Source organism: Myotis brandtii, unplaced genomic scaffold, assembly GCF_000412655.1.
Source record: "Myotis brandtii unplaced genomic scaffold, ASM41265v1 scaffold190, whole genome shotgun sequence".
Taxonomy (NCBI): domain Eukaryota; kingdom Metazoa; phylum Chordata; class Mammalia; order Chiroptera; family Vespertilionidae; genus Myotis; species Myotis brandtii.
Window position 1 is genome coordinate 950,387 of NW_005357076.1, and position 19,663 is coordinate 970,049.

The 19,663-nt window shown below is 52.0% G+C and overlaps 1 protein-coding gene across 1 annotated transcript in view; it reads left to right on the top strand.

Moving 5' to 3' along the window:
- Positions 1–6,126: 6,126 nt before the first annotated feature.
- DLG5 (discs, large homolog 5 (Drosophila)) overlaps positions 6,127–19,663 on the top strand; it is a 79,046-nt gene continuing 65,509 nt past the window's right edge. Inside the window, exons 1-2 of the mRNA XM_005864634.2 lie at positions 6,127–6,130; positions 16,878–16,880. The gene's annotated coding sequence lies outside the window, so the exon portion shown is untranslated. The remainder of the gene's footprint in view (positions 6,131–16,877; positions 16,881–19,663) is intronic.

Genomic DNA, 19,663 nt, shown 5'->3' on the forward strand with positions numbered 1-19,663 from the left:
GCCTGGAGATCTCTCTTCCAGAGTCTGTGACCCGGGCCGTGAGAGGCCTCTCCAGAGTCCCAGCGTGTGGTTTGCGTATGTGCTCTGAATTACTTCGATTTATGAAATCTGACACCTCCAAGTCTGGACATTTTAAACTGTCCTGCTAAATTCTTGTAAGTACCCAGGGCTCAACCCTTTTAAGTACTGTAGCCTGGAGTGTTAGAGGTCATTTGACATAAAACAGAAAAACCAGCAGTATCTTCTACAAAGCCCCAAACCTCCTCCTCCCGTCACTGGCCTCCTTAGCTGTGGACACCCTCAGAAGGGCTGATGGCTGCTGTGGGGTCACGGAGGACCACAGCCCAGCGAGGGAGGAAGGAAGTGAGCAGTGAGTGGAGGTGGAAGGGAGGGAGCAGAGAGAGGTGCCACCTTGGCCAGTGCAGTGCTGCCCTGTGGAGCCAGCGCTTAGGTGGCCCTAGGGTCTGTTTAGCTGGGGGCCTGCCCTGTGCCTCCCTCGGGGCAGCAGCGTTGGGAATGAGCCCTGGATTAGAATTGATCAGACTGGCTTTGGTCCAGCTGTGGGACTGGCTCATCACTTCCCTTCCCTGAATCTCTCGTCCACTCATGGGGTTGTAGCGAGGATCCAAGAAGAAAATTTGGGCGAGTGCCTTGAAACTGCAGAGGAGGGAGGTGGCCTTGCCCCCAGGACTGTCCCTTGTGGGGCTGGCCAGCTTTTCACCCCTGGAACTGTCAGACACTGGTTCACGACGGACTTGCTCAGGGGTGGGCAAGCACCAGCTAGGGGTCAGGGAAGCTGGTGCCCCAAGGAGGAAGGCTGCAGTGGGGGCCCTCAGGGAGGTCCTCTCCCAGGAGGCCAGGCCGAATTTAACGGGATGGGCAGGGGTGGAGAAGAGGTGTGGGGTCAGTGGGCTGAGGAGGCTGGGGCTGCCTGGACAGGAGAGCTCCTGCCCTCAAGGGGGTTCCTGAAAACAGAGCGGCAATGGGAGGGCGGCTTCAGCTCTGAGTGTGTGGAAGAAAGGGTGCCTTGGAATTGTGAGTCGTTTTCCTTACTCCATCTCAAAAATATAAACGTGAAACTTTATTCTATGCTGACAGTAAGGCATGCACATTTATGTAGAAAATGTAATGAATGAAGAAGGAAAAAGAAAGCACACAAAATCCCAGAGGCGACACTGTTAACATTGTGCTGAGGGAATACGGAGCTTTTATTTTATGCCAAGCATTGCCCCAAACGTTGTCCCACTTTATCCTCACAAAAACTCTGGGAGGTGGGTACTTGTATTGTTCCTGTGGTACCAGTGAGGAGAGTGAGGCACAAGAGGTTAAGGAAGGTGCCCTGGCCACACAGAAGGGGCATGAGCTGGGATTCCCGCAGGCAGGCGGGCTCCAGAGCCCACGCTGGCCACCCCCCCAGGATGTGCCCGCCCCTGCAGATACCTGGCAGATTTCATCTGTGCGCGAATGTCCTTATGCACATAGGCTAGGATTCAGATTCTAAGTGGGTGATGGAGACCCCTAACCACATGCAGTGGGTACCAGCAGACGGCAGTCTGTGCCATCTTCCGCCCCACAGCTCCCTGTGTGAAAGCCGGTCAGTAGCCCGGGGTTTAGAAACTGAGGATTGTCTGCTCGCTGTGATTGCTGAGGATAGCGGTCACCCGTCTGTGGCCCCATCAGGAAGAGGAGACTGGAGAATTGGTCCAGGGAGCAGGTGGGATCTGAAACTGCTTCCCCCTCCCCACCTCTGCTGTCAATAATGTTTACTGCAGGCCAGTAACTTCTAGGCCGTAGGGCGTGGTTATTTTTCACTTGGCTGTCTGAGCTCCTGGGACTTCTGCCCTTCTGCCCCAGTGCATGGGGTGGTCCTCAGCCAGTGCTTCCTGGTGGCATCGGGGACTGGCTGTGAGCTTGGCAGGTCACAGCCAGGAATGGCTGCCCAGAGGGATGTGGGATTGGCAGGTGTTGCTACCTGGGGGACTGGCACCCGGGAACCCTTCCCCCACTCCTTGGCCTGGTCAGTTAGAGCAGGAGTGGCACCAGGGTTTCCAGGGCACCGCAGGGACGGGCGAGGCCTCAGGACCTTGTTTCCCCATCTGTACCGTGGGGCTGCTGGTGTCTGTCCTCCCTGCTCACCAGGGAGCTGGTGGAGGAGGCGGCGGCGTCATTGGGGATTTCGTCCCACTCATGCACTGTCTTGGGGCCCTACATACTCCCGTTATCTCTTTTTGTTCTGATACTGGCAGGTAGGCAAGGTGAGGTTTATTAATCCTCCAGTTGAGATAGGAAGAAACTGAGGTTGAGAGGGAGCTGCTCCCGTGGTGGCATGGCCTGCATGCCCGTGTCAGAGTCAGGCTGGCAACGGGTCTGCCTCCAGGCCGGTGCCCTCACCCTGCAGCACGCAGCTCGCTGGCCTTGCCATTCTGAGGGTCGTGTTCTTCCCCCAGTTACCCAGCACCTGCCGCATCCAGTCTGAGAAGAGAGCAGGAAGCAGGTGACACAGAAAGCTTTGTTTGCTCCTGACCCCGTGGCTTTGGGATGCCTCTGTGGGTCATTTGTTTGTTCAACAGTCATTCATTGAGCACCTGTGGTTGCCTGACCCTGTGAGAGATGCTAGAGCTGCAGAAATTAAAGAGGTGACACCCTGGTGTCAGGGACCTCACAGTTTGGTGGGGAGTGGCAGCTTGTAAACAGTTAGTGCTCATACGGTGCACTGGCGTAGTGTCCAAGCAGAGCATGGTGGAATCTAGGAGCCCACAGGTAGGTAGGCAGTCTTGACCTGCTGGAGCCTCAGTTTCCCCACCTGTCAATGGGTGCATTGCACTATTTTGATTTTTGGGGTGTCCCTGTCTTTTACATTCTGTGGTTCTTCATGAAAACAGTGTTATCTTGAGGGTTAAAACACACCTGGCACCAACCAAAATTTTATGTTGAAAGTGCTCCCAAGTCAGTTGGAGCAGGAGGAGCCTACTATGTTCTATATATTTATCTTTTCACACTTACTCCTCTAATGGGACAAGTGCATTTGTTTTGTATGGCCAGGGAGTGTTTATCTCGCAAGTTGCTTTGGCTTATTGCTGTGTGCCGGTGCCAGGAGGTTGTTTATGGGTCATGGGGTAGGGAGGGATCGAGGGCATGTGTCAGATGTGCGGTGTGGGTCTGAGCCAGGGTTGGGTGCAATCCCATTAGTGGGGTGTCCCAGGGAAGTGGCTGCCATCCCTGGTTCCTAAGGCTGTGTCAGGCCTGTGGGTGTCTCTGTCCTCCTGAGTCTCTGTGGGCACCACAGATGTGGACTGTGAGAGCAGAGGTGGTCACTGTGGGCCCAAGTCGCTTGAGCCAGGCTGCAGGTGGGGGCAGGGCTGGGACCAGGTCTGAAGGAGGGCCAGGGGCAGGAAAGGTGGAGAGGGCCTGTCCCTGAGGGCTCCCCCTTTCCAGGCCTCATGCTAGGGACGTGGTCAGGGTTACACAGCCACCAGCAGCAGCAAAGCCAATGACTCGCAGTCGGTGTCCCTGCATCCTACAGCCCTTGGAGGTGCAGCATTTTCAGGATTGTCCACGGCCTTTTTCTTGATATGAGTGTGAACCAGAGGGGAATGTGGGTATAGGGAACGACCCGGGGTGCATCGCTGTTCTCTGCATCACTGCTCTCTGCATCGCTGCTCTCTGCATCACTGCTCTCTTGTGTGTGTGTGTGTGTGTGTGTGTGTGTGTAGGAGGGAGGGAGAAAGGTGAGTGGCTGAGGTGGTGGGACCTCTATTAACTGCTTACATAGAGCAGATGCTTAGATCTTCACCTCCTTCCTCCACATGGAATCCCTGCTGTAACAGAGGCTGCTGCTGTGGGCCATGCAGAGAGATAAATGAAGCCTTGCCCTTGAGAAGTCCTCAGCAGGACTGAAGACGTTACGTGTGGCCCATTGCAAAGTGAAAATGTGGGGCCCCTTGCTCATAAGTCATTGAGAATTTTAAGGTGGCGATCGCCAAGTGTGAAGCCAGGCATGGGGGACTGTAGCTCGAGTGCAGGACACCGGCCCTGGTCCCATCTCATAGGTAAAGCCAGGCCTGTAGACGTCAGTCAGAACCATGGGGAGGAGCAGGCAGGGTGATGGTAACAGGCCATTTCCTGCTGGAGGGATCTGGAATGCTCCTTGGAGAGGTTCCATTTAAAGCTGGGCCTGGAGGGATGGCTAGGACCTTGGTGGAGGTGGTGGTGATGGTGGAGATGGGAACATGTGGGCATGGACAGGGAGTGAGGAGTACTCATCCCTTTAGCCTGCTGGGAGGCCTGGGTGGAGGTAGGGGGCAGTGGGAGGGTGCAGACCGGCTGGGCCCAGCCCTCTAAGTCCCTTAAATGTCAGCCTCCGACAGGCTTGACCGTGTAGCCAGGGATTCCTGGGTGCTTGGAGATGGCACAGAGCTGGGCTCTGGGGGGCGCTCTTGGGAGGTGGGGTTCAGTGACATTCCAGAAGCTGGAACAACCGATGCTGAGATACCTGACATTTGTTGCTCACTTAGTCATTCTGAGCCATTGCAGATGAGGAGCGGAGGTGAGAGAGGTCTCTGTACTTTGTCCAAGGTGGTAGGTGGCTGAGCTGGGGCCCTAGAGACCCGAGCAGAATTAGGAAGTGAATGAAACAGTTGAGCTATGAGCGGTGTCACTGGGATGGTGGCAGTAGAGAGAAGTGACGAGTACGAGAAGGTGGGGAGTCGGTCAGGTGGACGTTGGCACCTGAGTGGTGGTCGGCTGCTGCAGTGGTGGGGCACCTGCTTTGAGAAGCTGCTCGCCTGTCTCATCAGTGAATCCTGCCAGTTGTTAGCCTTGGTGTTTTGACCCTAATCTGTTCCCCTTTTCTCATCATCACCCTTTGGACATGCAAAGGCAGCAGTCTGTTCTCCACACCTTTGTTTTTTTTGTTTGTTTGTTTGTTTTGGCAACTCTTGGTTCTTTCCTGCTCTCACATTAATTGTGGTTCTATGCTGAACGTGGTGGTTCAGGTGCCATTAGAAAGAACAGCCGGGAGAGGTGGGACTGGCTTTCAGCAGGTCTCAGCGATGCTCTTGGGTTTTGGATATTCTTGCGCTTTGAAGGTGTTCCTTATCTTTGGCGCCCCACCCACTGGGTGCATCTCGCCATCATGTGTCCACTGAACCATGTCCCCACACACTCCCCCCTCAGAGGGCTAACGCCATACCCCATATACCCCAAGACCTGGCCAGGTTACTCCTGTGGCCAGTTCTAGACTCATTCATGTGACTACCTTTCTTCTCCTGCCCCCAAGTGTCAGAGGATACAATGCTTAGTGTAGAGGATGAAGTAGCCTGCAACTGACCCTGCCTGACCCCTTTCTGGGTCTGAAAGGTGAATCTTACACAGTCTCCCAGCCTGGCAGGTGACCTGCGAAGCTTGGTAACTCGATACTGCTTTGCTAATTGTCTGCTGAGGTCACAGCTAGCCCTTGTCACTGCCCATCCACCTGGACCACAGTCCCCCAACTGGGCTAACTGGTTGAGCCAGTGTTCTGGGCACTCATGGGAAACAAGTGGCCTTTGTGGTGAGCCGGTGGACAGAGTGGCTGTCAGCATGGGCAAGGTGGCTGCACAGGCAGGCCTTCCAGGCTGGGCAGGGCCCAGGGAGCTGGGAGGCCTGCAGCAGACCCCGTTTTTCTTGATGATATGGGGCACAGACGTGCAGGGACTGCTCCTCTGCCCTTTGGTTGCCATTGAAGGCAGTGTTTTCTATGTTTTTGTTGTGCCTGTGTCAAGAAGCTTTGTTGGTTCTCTGCTTGGCCTAGGCCTGGGAGGGTACCGGTGGGATGTAGCACTTCTGCATGGCTGTTTTGTTTTTATAATATACTAGAGGCCTGGTGCATGAAATTCATGCACGGGTGGGGTCCCTAGGCCTGGCCAGCGATCAGGGCCAATCAGGGCAGGGTCAATTGGGGCCTGCCAGCCAGGGAGAGGGGTGGGGTGCGGAAGGTTGGCCGCCGGCCCTCGGCTCCCCTGGGAAAGGGGCCAAATCCACTGCTACCCACCTGTGGTTCCCCGTCCCAGCCTGGGGCCCGGCTTCGATCGGGCAATCAGGGCCTGCCGGCTGGGGGGAGGGACCGCAGCAGGTTGGCCGGCCGAGGGAGGTTGGCTGTGGGAGTGCACTGACCACCAGGGGGCAGCTCCTGCATTGAGCGCATGCCCCCTGGTGGTCAGTGCATGTCATAGCGATTGGTCATTCGGTCGTAATGGTCGCTTAGGCTTTTATATATATAGATTTTTATTGATTTCAGAGAGGAAGGGAGAGGGAGAGTGAGATAGAAACATCAATGATGAGAGAGAATCATTGATGGGCTGCTGCCTCCTGCACACCCCACACTGGGGATCGAGCCTGCAACTGGGCATATGCCCTGACCAGGAACCGAACCGTGACCTCCAGGTGCATGGGTTGATGCTCAACCACGGAGCCACACTGGCCGGGCTGCGTGGCTGGTTTTTCACCAGGTCTCCTTGAGATGCAAACAGAGGGGAAGTGAGACTTTGGGAGATTCGAATGTTTCCATTGTGGCAATTCTTCCTTAGTTATCTTGAGGGAGTCCAAACACAAACCCCAAATGTACCACACATTATAAGAGACCATACACCTCAAAGGAACTGGGTAAACATTAGGTGACTTGGTTTAATTAAGTTTAACTAATGGAACTTGAGAGGAAGACACATTTAGAAACGGGCTGGGATGGTCCTAGATGTCTTTGCCTCAGAATTTCATTTGCTTGACACACTCGTGGTGTAAAGGTGGATTTGGGCACAGACGTATGTCTTTTGAGACTGTTTTAAGAGGCTCCAGTGAATGATCTTAGAATGAAAAAGTGGCTGGCCCTTTAAAATGGTTCCAGAAGAATCAGTGTCATTAACTATAACTGTGTCCAACAGTTTTGCCCAGTGAATATTAGTAATTCTTTTAACCCCTTCATCTGTTCCTTTTATATGGGAACTCTTTCCTCTGTCATCATGGTTTTGTGTCCCTGCCCCCCACCTTGGATCTGAATTTTGCATCTCTTGGTTCTTTCCTGCCTCCCACATTTGCTGCGGTTTTATGCTGGATATGGTGGGTCAGGCGCGGTTAGAACAGCTGCAGATACCCTTTCCCTGGGCAGGACCTGCAGGTCATGGGGAGGGAAGGTGTGCTAACGCAGCCTGGGGCATCCGGGCAGGAGCTGCAGGAGAAGGGGGAGCGGTTGCTTCCCACGTGGACCCTTCTGAGGTCATTTCTGTGAGATTGACCCCTTAGGGCTGACAAAGAGGCTCCTGCTGCATTTTGCCTCCTAGGCATTCAGTTTGCTCTGTTCTCTGGTGCTCCCAGCAGCCCTCCCTCCCCACCCGGGTCTCTCATCTTTGAAGTAGTTGCCATGGACAGAAAGCTTAGAAAATGAAAGAACAAGTTGTAGACTCAGAATGTTTGCCCCCAAGGAAAGCGCATGTTTGCACAAAATCCTGTCTGACAGTTTCCATTTAAACAAGGAAGTTGGGGGCCAGCAGGCCCAGGAAATATGAAGATTGGCGCTTTGTTGGGCTGCAGGCCTGGGTAGCTCCGTGTCGGAGTCCCGTCCATCAATAGAAATCCGAATTCAGATGAAAATCACTGACTAGCCGTGCCCCTGCCTACGCAAGTGTCCATGCTGCACGTCGCCTTGGAGCTGCTCATCTGTCCCCCAAGGTCTCCTCTTTTTCCCCCAAAATAGGATGAAATGGAACAAGCTTTTAAAATACATATTTTCTGGAGAGGGCCTGGCTGGGATGGTACTTCTGCCCCCGTAAGTCCCTTCTCGCAGAAGGGAGAGGGAGAGTGAGATAGAAACATCAATGATGAGAGAGAATCATTGATGGGCTGCTGCCTCCTGCACACCCCACACTGGGGATCGAGCCTGCAACTGGGCATATGCCCTGACCAGGAACCGAACCGTGACCTCCAGGTGCATGGGTTGATGCTCAACCACGGAGCCACACTGGCCGGGCTGCGTGGCTGGTTTTTCACCAGGTCTCCTTGAGATGCAAACAGAGGGGAAGTGAGACTTTGGGAGATTCGAATGTTTCCATTGTGGCAATTCTTCCTTAGTTATCTTGAGGGAGTCCAAACACAAACCCCAAATGTACCACACATTATAAGAGACCATACACCTCAAAGGAACTGGGTAAACATTAGGTGACTTGGTTTAATTAAGTTTAACTAATGGAACTTGAGAGGAAGACACATTTAGAAACGGGCTGGGATGGTCCTAGATGTCTTTGCCTCAGAATTTCATTTGCTTGACACACTCGTGGTGTAAAGGTGGATTTGGGCACAGACGTATGTCTTTTGAGACTGTTTTAAGAGGCTCCAGTGAATGATCTTAGAATGAAAAAGTGGCTGGCCCTTTAAAATGGTTCCAGAAGAATCAGTGTCATTAACTATAACTGTGTCCAACAGTTTTGCCCAGTGAATATTAGTAATTCTTTTAACCCCTTCATCTGTTCCTTTTATATGGGAACTCTTTCCTCTGTCATCATGGTTTTGTGTCCCTGCCCCCCACCTTGGATCTGAATTTTGCATCTCTTGGTTCTTTCCTGCCTCCCACATTTGCTGCGGTTTTATGCTGGATATAGTGGGTCAGGCGCGGTTAGAACAGCTGGAGATACCCTTTCCCTGGGCAGGACCTGCAGGTCATGGGGAGGGAAGGTGTGCTAACGCAGCCTGGGGCATCCGGGCAGGAGCTGCAGGAGAAGGGGGAGCGGTTGCTTCCCACGTGGACCCTTCTGAGGTCATTTCTGTGAGATTGACCCCTTAGGGCTGACAAAGAGGCTCCTGCTGCATTTTGCCTCCTAGGCATTCAGTTTGCTCTGTTCTCTGGTGCTCCCAGCAGCCCTCCCTCCCCACCCGGGTCTCTCATCTTTGAAGTAGTTGCCATGGACAGAAAGCTTAGAAAATGAAAGAACAAGTTGTAGACTCAGAATGTTTGCCCCCAAGGAAAGCGCATGTTTGCACAAAATCCTGTCTGACAGTTTCCATTTAAACAAGGAAGTTGGGGGCCAGCAGGCCCAGGAAATATGAAGATTGGCGCTTTGTTGGGCTGCAGGCCTGGGTAGCTCCGTGTCGGAGTCCCGTCCATCAATAGAAATCCGAATTCAGATGAAAATCACTGACTAGCCGTGCCCCTGCCTACGCAAGTGTCCATGCTGCACGTCGCCTTGGAGCTGCTCATCTGTCCCCCAAGGTCTCCTCTTTTTCCCCCAAAATAGGATGAAATGGAACAAGCTTTTAAAATACATATTTTCTGGAGAGGGCCTGGCTGGGATGGTACTTCTGCCCCCGTAAGTCCCTTCTCGCATATCAGGTGATGCAACACTGGCAAGGCTTATATTTTTTTTAAAAAATCTTAATAGTCTGTCCAAATAGATTCCCTTGATCACTTATTTATTTGCACACAGGCTGAAGATTTGATAGAATTCCTTAACCATGTTAACTTTCTTCCTTAAGAATAATTTTTTTCTAATTATCAAAGTAGTGCTCATTTTAAAGGACAAAAAAGAAAGAAAGAAAGAAAGAAAGAAAGAAAGAAAGAAAGAAAGAAAGAAAGAAAGAGAAAGAAAGAAAGAAAGAAAGAAAGAAAGAAAGAAAGAAAGAAAAGAAAAGAAAGGAAGAAAGGAAAAGATTCCAGAACTATACATGATAAAAACCCTGAGTTCTCTTATGTGTCTGCCAGGTGCCTGAGGCTGGGGAGAAGGCATAGTGGCCTCGGACAGTGGTCATCTGGTGGGCAGGGCCATCCTGGGGATCATACCATGGCTTCTGGGTGGGTGAAGAGTGGGCAGAGGGAGCAGTTTGGCTTAGAGGCAGCTCAGAAGTAGTTAAAGGTGCAGGGTGCATCTGACTTCAGGTGTAGCTGATCGGTCCAGGGCTAGTTCCCTCACCTCTCTGAACTTCAGGGCCATTGTAAATTGGGGCTAATAGCAGTACCTCTTTGCTGAAGTGCGGGGAGTTGTAAGTAAGAACACACGCTCATTTGATGGTTTTTCAAGGCTCTCACTGGGGATGATGTCTGCATGGGAAAGGGCTGCACAGAGCCTGGCACAGTAGCAACTGTATTCGTGTGGCAGGGCTGCCGCAACAAGTACCATAGCCTGGGCTGGGGAGGCCTCTCAAACAGCTGCCGTTTACTGTCTCCCAGTCCTGGAGGCTAGAAGTCAGAGATCTAGGTGTCAGCAGGTTGGGGTCTTCTGAGGCCTCTCTCCTTCACTTGTAGATGGTTGTCTTCTCTCTGTGTCCTCACATGGTCTTTCCTGTGTGTGCACACGTACGTCTGTGTCCAAACTTCCTCTTCTTATAAGGATTAGGGTCAACCCTACTGACCTCATATTAACTTAATCACCTCTCGTAAGACCCTATCTCCAAAATAGTCACATGCTCTTAAGTAACAAGAGCAAGTTACTGGGGGTTAGGACTTCAACACAGAATTTGGGAGGGGGTGCAATGCAACCCTTCACAGCAGTCATTTCTGTTATGCGCGGTTCTGAAATGGCGCGGCGTGCCGAAGTTGCCCAAGTCCCACACCTCCTGGTGTGACTTGGCTCAGTTGTGGAACATTAGGGCTGGGCGGTGTAGGGGTCCCCTTACTCTCTGAGGAGGCTGAAGAGTAGCTGGAAAACATGGAGCCAACACTTACTCTTCATGCCTTAATTAAGCTGGGCCTGGGGAGAGCAAGCACACTGCAGGCGTGGGGTCTCCCATCTGCCGGGAGGAGACTGGGCATGTGTGCTGTCAGGGCTACCTGCCGATGGCCAGAGACAGGAGCCAGGAGGACACTGGGAGCTTGGGGGCTGTTGCTGTGCTCTGTGGTTATGGATTTTGTGTTTTTCTCCTTGCACAAAATAGTAAAATATTTTCTCTTGTTATTTAAGATCAGCTTTCTCTCCTGAGGGCTGCCTCTGTGTGAAAGACGCACTCCCCTTTGTGTATTTGAAATACTTCTCTCATCTCCTCCTCTATTCCTTTGAGATGCTGCTTTCAGTGTTTTTTATTATTGTTATTATTATTATTATTATTATTTTGTAAATGCCAGGAAGTAGATTTATTAGATCATATGGTAATACTGTTTTTAATTTTTTTGGGAAACCACCTGTTAGTTTTCAAAGTGGCTATACCATTTTTGCATTCTCACCAATAGTGCACAAGAGTTCCAATTTCTCCACATTCTCACCAACATTTGTTGTTTTCTGTGTTTTTTTTTTTCCTAAAAGGTGTGAGGTAGTATCTCATTGTGGTTTTGATCTGCATTTCTCTAATGACTGGTGATGTTGAACATCTTTTCATGTGCTTATTGACTGTTTACTTTCTCTGGAGAAATATAACTTATTCAAGTTATTTGCTTATTTTTGAATCAGGTTGTTTTTTGTTGCTGAGTTTTAGGAGTTGTCTACACCCTTTATCAATTTGTGATTTAAATATTTTCTCCTATTCTGTGTGTTGCCTCTTTACTGTTGATAGTGTCTTTTGATGTCCAAATTAAAAAATTTTAATGAAGCCCAATATGTTTTGGTGTCAAAACCAAGAGATCAACCCTGACCGGTTTGGCTCAGTGGATAGAGCGTCGGCCTGTGGACTAGGGGGTCCCAGGTGCGATTCCAGTCAAGGGCATGTACCTTGGTTGCAGGCACATCCCCAGTTGGGGGTGTGCAGAAGGCGGCTGATCAATGTTTCTCTCTCATCGATGTTTCTAGCTCTCTGTCCCTCTCCCTTCCTCTCTGTGGAAAATCAATAAAATATATTAAAAACAAACAAACAAAAAAAACCCCAAGAGATCATTGCCATTTCAATGTCATGAAGCTTTTGCCCTGTATTTTTCCTAAGAGTTTGATAGTTTTAGCTCTTATCTTTAAGACTTTGATTCACTTTGAGTTAATTTTTATAAGTGGTATTAGATAAGGGTCCAAAATCATTCTTTTGCATGTAGATATACAGTTTTCCCAGCATCATTTCTTGAAAAGACTGTCCTTTCCTCATTGAATGGTCTTGGCACCTGTCAAAAATTATTTCACCATCTATGCCAGGGGTGGGGAACGTCCGGCATTAGGGGTGAGTTAATTAAATGTTTGACCAAATATATCAGGCTATTTTTTAAGTTGATAATTTTGTATGGCCCTCGGATGGTGTTATAAATATCCAATAGCCCTTGGCAGAAAAAAGGTTTCCCACCTCTGATATGCAAAGGTTTATTTCTGGTCTCTTTATTCCGTTTCAGTGGTCTATATGTCTGTCTTTATGTCAGTATCACACTGTTTTGATTATTATACCTTTGTAGCAAGTTTTGAAATCAGGAAGTGTGAGTTATCTGTCTTTACTTCTTCATTTCTAAGCTTGTTTCATCTATTTGGGACTCCTTGGGATTCCATATTAAAATTAGGATGGGATTTTTTCTATTACTGCAAAACACGTCATTGGGATTTTGATAGGGATTGCATTGAGTCTGTAGATCACTTTGTGTAATATGGGAATCTTAACAAAGGCCTTCCTTTTTTACTCATTTCCTTGTGTGTGTTGTTTGTGTTTTGAGTAAGAGTAGAAAAAAAAAAAGTAGATGGAATTTCGGGAAGAGAAGAGATGAGCAGTAAGGAGTGGAGGAATGAAGGAAGCGGGGAAAGGTGTAGAGCCATCAGGGAACAGTGAGACTCGGGTCTCCTGAACAGCTTAGAACAGAACGTTCGTGAGCAGTTCCTTCACAGTTAAAATGCAGGTTCAACATCTGTTACTATTTGCTTGACACGACAATCTGTGAACTACAGATACATACTTCTTATAGCCCCAGTGTACAGATATGGAAGCTGAGGCTCAGGAAAAGGATTTGCCCCCGGTCACCCATTAATAGCCAAACCAGGGAGAGCCAGGCCCATCCAGCTCCTGATCCCGTGCCCTCTCCCTGTGCAGAGTCACTTTGTACCTCCCGCCCTGTGGCAGGGGTCTTCTTGGTGGGTTCAGACTCAGCAGGAATATTGGGGCAGTGTGGGGGGAAGTGAGCGCTTGTTCATGATCTCAGAGTCCTAGAGACCCGGGCTGAGTTGCCGTGGTGAACTGAGTTGCCGTGGTGATCAGTAATCTTCCAGGCACCACACAAAGCAGATAAGGAGGGTGGTGTTGATGCTGGTGGAAGAAGATGGGGCATCAAAGAGTTGCTGATGAAGATAAGACCTTTCCTTTGTAGTTCCCCTCTTTGGCCTTTGTGGACTCACTGTCCCTGGCCTGTCCAGCCTGGGTGGTCATGTCCTTGTGGCCTTTCCAGCTCTTGCCCTGAGTATGGGCTGTTCCCTGAGCTGTCATTCCCTCTGGCTGACTCCTCCGCTTACCCTGATCTGAGATTAATGAAAAGCGGCCATTTGGAGGGTGAGGTGGCATGAAGAGGACAGTGGGAGAGAGACATTTTTGCAGTTCTTCGCATGCAGTCTGATCATCGGAATCATGATCAGGTTCCCAAACCCCATTGGTTCACTCTATTTCCTGCTGCCTTCTGAGCCAGGATGGAAATATTTATCTAGTTTGTTCCAGAGATTGTACTGGTCTCCCCTGGGTGGACCAGGATTAGCTGATGGCCGGAGGAGTGACATGGTCGGAGGGGTTGAAGCCAGGAGCAGAGGACAGGCCTGCAGCTGAGGTGCGGCAGAGATGACTGGAACCCAGCTCTCTCCCCTTTCTTCCTTTCCACTGTGGGGAAAGATAACCTTGGCCACAGTGCCGACGCTGGCCCATAAGCCACTTCCTGGCAGCTGCTTCTCAGAGTTACTGATCCATCGGTCATGATTCCTAGGTGCTTCTCACCTGAACGCTGTCATTGAGCAAGGGGATGGCTTGCTCGCCTCCTCTGCTGTCCAGCGCCGCAAGGAATTGGTGAGTTTCAGTTTTCCTGCTCTTGTTGGAAAGGAGGTAGTATAGAGATAGTGGATAAGAGTTGTGTTTGAATCTGGACCTGCCACTTACCAGCTTTGTGGTTCTGGGCAAGTTACTTGGCCTGTATTTTGCCATCTAGAAAAGGAGGTGTCAGTAGTCTGCTGCTCACAGGGTTCTTAGGAGGATTAAATGAAATAATCCTCATAAATAGTGACAAGTACTCAATACATGTTAGCTGCTGTGAGTCGTCAGAGTGTGGTAACACATTCAAGAAAAACTTGAGCCAAAGCATGGAAGGGGATTGGTCCACTGCATGTTGGTGGGTCTCCCTAGCACTTCCTGAATCATGTCCGCCAGTCTCTTTGATACCCAGGAAAGTGCAGGGAGTAGGTGGAGTGCAGGTACAGTTTGATCAGAAGTCGGGAGGGTTGTGCATCCATCTTCCCTTCACCATTGAGCATCCTGGGCATCTCAGCCCACCTCTAAGCCCTGGACCACATGCCTGCTGTGCCAGGTGACTCCCCTTCAGCCTCACTGCCTGCTCCTCCTGTGCCATCTGTGGTGATTCCTCTTTTCATCCTCAGCCCTGAGCGCTCAGAGCTTATTCCTTGGACGCCTCCACCGCCCTTCCTGTCCATCCTCCCTCCTTGGGTTGTGATACCATCAAGACTCATTGCTTTAAATACTGAGCATATGCTGACAGTTCCCAAATGATAGATGTAGCCCCAGCCTCACCCCTGAACTTCAGACCATATCTCCACCTGCTTATCTGTCAGCTGTACTTGGGTGTCTGTCCGTACCTCAAATTAATTTGGTGAAACATGAACTCATGACCCCTTACCCCACCCCAACTCTTCCTCCTGGAAGGTTCCCCATCTCAGTGACAAGCAGCTTACCCTTCCATTAGCAGGCCGAGACCTTGGAGGCATCCTGACATCTCTCTTTCCTGTTCCACACGGAGTCTGTCAGCAGACCCTCCCTGCTTTACCTCCACACCATCCCCCAGCCCCAGCCCCCCGACCAGCTCCACTCTCACCACCCGCCTGGCCGCCAGCACAGCTCCCTTGGACGATTGCCTTTGCTGTCTGGCTGGTTTCCTTGCTCCCACCCTTCTCTCCCCGTGGACAGTATGTAATGCAGCAATAGCCAGTGATCCTGTTAAAGTGTAAGTCAGACCATGTCTCTCCTCTACACAAAGACTTCTAGAGGTTTTTCTCTCCTCACTAAACTCGGTGCCTGCTCTATGGCCCGCAAGGCCCTGCTGTCCCCAGTCCTTCATGCTGCTCCACCCAGATTTTACTTGCACACCTCACAGTTACCTGGGACATGGGCACCCCATTCATCACCCCCATTCACGTTAAAAGATGGACTACTGGTCCTCAGAATGGCCCCAGAAAGTGGGAAATAAGCATCATTACTGTGGTATTTTAGCAAGTTCATTATTCTTCCAAAATTGTGCGCAGCTGCAGTGAGGGAGAACGAATATTAACTTACAGACTTGATCCTTAGGGGGTGAATCTTCGCTTGACCCAAAGGTAACGGCAGGCCCCTGCTGTGTCGCCAGCCTCCCTGTGCCGACAGGGAGAAGGGGATTGGTCCACCCGGAGCTGGGTGTAGAGGGTGCATGAAAGCAGCCCTTCCTTGGTTGATACCCAGGCTCTGTGGCTGCTCCATTCCAGGGCCAGTCATTCATACCTCCCTGAAAGGCGGGGGCTTGTCAGACTCCAAGTTTGGGTCTCAGCACCCACAGCCTTGGGCCATGTTTTTAAAGGAAAGGGGGCTGCGGCCCCAGGGTGGAGTGTGGCTGCCCTGAGCCCTGGTTCTTCACGAGGGCTTCTTAGCAGCCAAAGGAACCCACCCTCCCAGCACCTCCTGAGCGAGGTCCTCTCGAGTGAGGGTGCCCCGCTCTGGGGCCAGTCTCTGCACCCAGTATGGGCAAGTGCCATGAAGCCATGGCTCCTCGCCCTCTCTCTTCCCCACATTTAGTTCCTATGCTCAGCTCAGCTTACGGTGCCTGCTGAGTGTCCTCTTGGTGGGGAAAAGAGGGTGGGGAGGGGACAGGCTCACTCTTTGGGGAATCCAGGCTGGGAGGCCCTGGGCTGGGCCACTCCTGTTCTGAGACTTGGCACTTGCACAGGGTGACAGGTTCTGCCTGTGTCTCCTCCAGGCTGATCTGGCTTCTCAGGTGGTTACCCAAGTCTACTATCCTCCAGGGCCAACTCCAGACCCCTTCCTCCATGAAGTCTCCCCTGACTGCTCTTCCGCCTTCAGAGCTGGGCAGCAGCCTTGTGGAGAGGGATCAGGAGTGCAGGCTTTGGGCTAGACTGCCTGGGTTTGTATCCTGTTTGCCCCTCAGTAGTTCTACCATGTCCTTAAGCAAGTGACTTAATTTTTCTAACTCTTAGTTTCCTCCTTTCTGAAGTGGGACTAATGACAGCCTCAGGGCTGGGGCGTGGGGACTAACCGAGACCAGCTTGCACAGTGCTTACACATCCAGGCACTAATGGTTAGTGAGGCTCAGACAGCCCAGCAGTTGTCATGGTGAACTGTGTGACCTCGTCACGCTAGTACGGCTCTCACCTTAGATCATCAAGGGGTTGAGGACAGGTTGGAAGGTCTGGTTTGACCATAATAGCAGCAGCTAACAGAGTGCTGGCTCTGCAGGAGCTGTTTCAAGCCCTGCCTTGCCCATTAATGCAGTTGATCCTCAATGAGGTAAGTACTCCTATTATCCCATTTTACAGATAAGCACGCGGGAGGGAGGGTGGGAGAGCCTGAGCGACTTACCTGAGGGCACAGAGCTGCTAAGGAGCAGAGTTGGGAGTTGAACCTAGGCTGGCTGGCGCCCCATCGGTATTCTACTCATTGCCGCCTTGAGTGGGGAAGGGACTTGTACAGTCTCCTGGCAGGTGAGCACCCTCGTCAGCCCCAGCTTCTCTTCCCACCAGACCCAGCCTAGTGCCGTGCGGGTGGACTGTGAGCCGGTTGTGAGCCGGCTGCAGTTCCTGAGGTGTGAGCTAGGAGAGGGTCCAGAGTGAGGCAGGTGGCCTGGTGGTGACTCCCACCTGAGGCCAGGCAGCACCTCCCCACTCTCACAGAGCCCCGAGGGCATGGTAGCTTGCCTTCTCCCTCTCTCTTAGGGGCTTTGGGGCGGGGTGGTGCACATCCTCCTGGGACCTGAGCCGTCTCAGGGCAGCTGGCAGGCCAGCCTCTGTGCACCTCCTGGGCTGGCTCCTGTCTGGAACACGTCTCTCAGAGCTGCAGCTTTCACGGGAGAAAGCGTGAGTCACCGGGGCCTCTCGGGCTCCAGGTGAATGGAGCGCTGTGTGAGGGACGAGTTTCTGTCTCTCGGGCCCCACAGGCTGGTGACCGCTCATGTGATTTTACTGGAAGTTCTTTCTAAGAGGTCTCCGTGACCCATGGGCTGAGTCACAGAGTAAACACAATCTGCAGGGCCCGCAGTGCTCTTGGGAAGGGCGCAGACAGTGCGTGGCCCAGGCTGGCCCAGAGTGTGCTGCTCTCTCCACGCCTCCCGCCTTGACTTGGTTTGCGTTCCACCTGCAGGCCCTGGCCAGCCACGGACCCTGCATTCTTTCCGGCTGCGGACCTGGCCTGGGGCTTGGCAGAAATGCGGAATCTCAGACCCCACCCTGATCTGCCCAGGTAGAGCCTGCACTTGGGCCAGGCTCTGAGGTAACTCCTACAGTCAAGAACCCCTCTCTGGTTCCCAGGCCACGAACCCCCGGGGCGCATGCTCTGCTCTCCTTTGCTGGAAACGTTTCCAGATCATCAGCTTTCTCTGGGCCTGGCAGGACCTGTGCGCAGGTGTGCATGAGGCTGCGGGGCACGCCCTGAGGGCAGTGCCTGCTGTCCGTGGGCATGGGGGCAGTGCAGGGAGCGCGCGTTGGTCTGGGCCTCTCCTGGAAGTGGAGGATGTGTAGGCGTCAGAGCAGGTGGGGTGCAGGTGTCTTGGACATGGCCGAGAGTGAGGGGCTGTGAGGGGCAGGGGCTGCCTGTGAGACAGGACTCCTGGTGGCCTCTAGATCTGATTGTGAAACCCCAGAGGTAGATGACGCTTGACACCGCCTCTCAGAAGCACCGGCTTGGAAAAAAGACCATGTGACTCCTGTGCCAATTCCCGAAAGTCCTGACCACACAGGCCTTTTAAGACCACAGGAGCCGCAGAGACAAAGCATGACCAAGACAATGTCGTCTTCAGGCCCTTTCCACCCCCCGAATGACGTCTAAGGCCCTGGGAACATTGTAAAAGCTGGGCCCTGTCCAATTTTAATCGCTCCTTGCCGGCCCCCCACCCATAGCTCCCAGGAACCTTGCCAGCTGACTCGGGGGTGGTGATGCCCAGAGATGCAGGCAGAGATGTCACACCGTCCCTGGGTCAGGCCCCAGAGCTCCGGCAGGACTTCGGGGACAGGGGAGAGGAGCAGAATGTGTTGGTTGGCCAGTTGACTCCCCCAGCCGGGGTGGGAGATGGGCGGGGAGAAGGAAGGCTGTCTGCCAAGTTTAATTAACAGTGGAAACTCGCCACAGGGAAGGAGAGAGACCATCTGAAGAGGAGGGGCTGTTTACTGGAAGATGGGGCACTGCTGATGCCAGTATGAGGAAGGAGCGAGGCGCTCCTACAGGGAGCGTCCAGCAGAGCACTGGCGCCCTGTCCGCCAAGTTGCAGGCAGGATTGGCTTGAACTCCGAGAACCTGGAGGTGTGAGTGGGAGAGTTTATTTATGCCTGCCTTTCTGAGTTGGCGTCTTTTGAAAACAGTCCACCAGCCTACCAGCTGGCTAGCCTTCCTTGCCCCCATACATGAAAGAAATAATTGAGAAAATGGCGACTGCGTTTAAAAATAGGCGTTGTGTTGCCCTCTTGTTCTTTGAGGATGTCATGGTCTGCCTGAACTGCATCTGACTTTATTTCATGGATCCCTACCCAACACTCGACACTTATGATCTGGGAAGAGAGGTCATTTGAGAAGTTTGTGATGCTCATTGTTTAAAACAAAAATGCAGAGATGTTGAATGGACAGTGAAATGAATTCAGTGTGGGTTGAACTTGAATACAGGAGGTATTTCATTGAACATTGCTATTCGTTTTTTAGTAGGATCAGGGCATTTCAGGGCTGAATAGGGTGTTCTGGTTCTAGCCTCCTTCTGATGATGTGCAAGTCCCCGCTGACTCCCAGCCAGGTGTGCTGGGGGCAGCACGGACTGTTGGGCCACCCTGACCTGGAGCTTTCTCCACATTTCCCTGCTGTTCCCAGTGCTGCTGCGGCAGGCCATGCGGAACAAATTGAATCCCTTCTGACAGTCCTACTTGAAGACAGAACACCGGCCCACTCCCCAACTCATTCTCTTCAGTCCACGCAAAACACCCGTAGGTTCTTCAGAGGGTCTCACAAAATGTGATCATGAGGTCTCTGGTCTTTCCTGGCCACTGTTCTAGTTTCTGCCGTCACCAAAGTCCCCCTTTATTCTCTCCTTTCGCTCTCCTTTCATCTCTTTTTCGTGCGGGCACACCTGCTTAGCTCAGATGCACCGGTTGCCCATCTCTGCCCTCCACGTGTGGTCTTTTTCTTCTCTCTCACAATTTTCCCCTTCCCCTGGGGCCTCTCCTGCTCCCCGCCTCCTCCTCTCCCTCTCCTCAGTCTACTCCCATCTCTCTTTTCTTTCCCTTCTGAGGATGTGTTGCATGTATGGGGTGGCTAGTAAAGAATTGAGATGGGAGCGAACCCCTTAACTTTGACCCCACATTTC